The sequence below is a fragment of the Trachypithecus francoisi genome, unplaced genomic scaffold (genome assembly GCF_009764315.1).
Source record: "Trachypithecus francoisi isolate TF-2019V2 unplaced genomic scaffold, Tfra_2.0 Lachesis_group2, whole genome shotgun sequence".
NCBI classification, from domain to species: Eukaryota; Metazoa; Chordata; class Mammalia; order Primates; family Cercopithecidae; genus Trachypithecus; species Trachypithecus francoisi.
Window position 1 is genome coordinate 173,663,808 of NW_022681465.1, and position 2,232 is coordinate 173,666,039.

At 40.2% G+C, this 2,232-nt stretch overlaps 1 non-coding gene across 1 annotated transcript; it reads right to left on the reverse strand.

Moving 5' to 3' along the window:
- Window positions 1-1,838: 1,838 nt before the first annotated feature.
- LOC117066226 lies at window positions 1,839-1,902 on the reverse strand. Its single transcript, XR_004430210.1, has one exon. It is a non-coding gene; the product is annotated as a U7 small nuclear RNA (small nuclear RNA).
- Window positions 1,903-2,232: the final 330 nt, after the last annotated feature.

A 2,232-nucleotide genomic window follows, 5' to 3' on the forward strand; every position in this document is an offset into this window, starting at 1 on the left:
GACTAATAATTGAATGATTGTTTTAACAAATGTAAATGTGATTGTGATGGTTAATATTCAGTGTCAACTTGATTGGATTAAGGATGCCAAGTATTTTTCCTGGGTGTGTCTGTGAGGGTGCTGCCAAAGGAGATTCAGTGCACTGGGAAACGCAGACCCACCCTCAGTCTGGGCGGGCACCATCTAATCAGCTGCCAGTGTGGCTGGAATAAAGCAGGCAGGAGAAGATGGAAGAGCAGACTTGCTGAGTCTCCCGGCCTTCATCTTTCTCCCATGCTGAATGCTTCCTGCCCTCGTACATCAGACTCCAAGTTCTTCAGCTTTTAGACTCTTGCACTTAACACCAGTGGTTTAGCCACAGACTGAAGGCCGCACTGTCGTCTTTTCTACTTTTGAGGTTTTGGGACTTGGACTGATCCACCACTGGCTTCCTTGCTCCTCAACTTGCAGACGAGCTATCATGGGACTTTACTTTGTGATCACGTGAGTCAGTTCTCCTGAATAAACTCCCTTTCGTGTATACATATATCCTACTAGTTCTGTCCCTCCAGAGAACCCTGGCTAATACAGTGATTTTCCAAAAATTCATGTTAGTTGGACAGAATTAAATCCTAAGAGTTTACAACTACGTTGGAGTTGAAGACATGACAGTGGGTAAAGTGTCCAGGGAGTGTGGACCAAAGCCAACAGGAAAACTTCAGGCACTTTCACATTTAACAGATTGGCAGAGGAAGAGAAGCCATTGAAGGAGACTGAGAAGAAATGAGAAGTATCAATAGAGGATGAAGCAGAGGCTCCTCCTGTCAGAGAAGCAAGGCGGAAGAAACTTTCAAGAGAGGTATTGGTCAATATTGCAAAATGCTAGAAGGAGGTAAAATGAAATAAGGGTTAAAAGAACTTTTTGCTAAGAAAAAATCCACTCACATTATAGTAATAGGGATTCATTTTAAGGATAGTTTATAGAATTTTATATAAATCTGAGACAAAAACCAAGCACAACTGGACCACAAAAAGACTGGCCAGCGGGTCTGAAAGGCCAGTAGGAACCAACGCTATTCACTCTACCCCTTCTCCAGAGGCCATCTGAGTTGCTGCCCAGTTACCTGTTCTCAGCTAATACCCTGCTCTGCGGTTTCTTGTATATGGCCATAGTGCTGACCCAGTTCCAATTTCTCACAGACTCCTAGGACCGTTTCCTCATCACCAAATGCCGACTTTCCTTTGATCTTAGTTCAAATTCATGAGAGAAAGAAAACTTAGCCAATATCCTTTTTATGAACCTATACACAAATCATAATTTTCTGGCCTTTCCTATGGATTTGTTGCCTTTAGATTAGGTGTCTTCTCATGGCTAATCAGCTGTGCCTGATTTGGGGAGTTTCTTGGGGAGCCTCATGGTAGAAAGTACATCCAAGTCTATGTGATGGAATCTGTAGGCCATGGCACAGCCTACATTCAGATTCATTCAGAAGGTCTGGGAACGGGCCGTTTTAAGAAAGAAGGAGAAGTATGTACAGAGGAAGATAGGCCAGCATGTCCAGTGCAGGGTCCATTCAGTTTAGCACCTGAGTGCACATATAATTTTGGGAAGAATGCTGTCGTAGAATGGTGTGGGGTGGCTATGAGATTATGATGGGATGAAGAGTAAATGGGAAGAGTGCAAGTGAATGCAGTACATAAAGAATATATTATTCAAGCAAGGCAGTAGGACTCCACTTGTGTTTTATAAGGGAGAGACATAAAGATTGAAGCTATGGAAATATATAGGGTCAATAATGGACATTTTTAAAGATTGAAAATATGGGATTACTTTCAACAATTTTTTAAATTAATACATGTGGGGCATTTTATGGTGAAAACCAGAAAGCCTGCTAGACAAATTCTAAAAAAGCTGTAACACTACTTTAAACAAATTTTTATACTAAATGGAATGAAGGAAAAGTTTAAAGATAAATGTGGAATGAAGGAAAGGGTGAGGATATATATATATATATATATATATAATCTTCATGTATGTGTGTGTGTATATGTGCATGTATATATACATATACACATATATACATACACATATATATACACACATATATACACACAATATATATATGGAGAGAGAGAAAAAAAGAGAGACAGAAATGATTGATGGAATAGCATCTCTGAGGATGGAGAACAAGTGGAAGGATACATCTGAGAGATGACAGGGGAGACACAATATTTTGTGATGTAGGAGAAAAG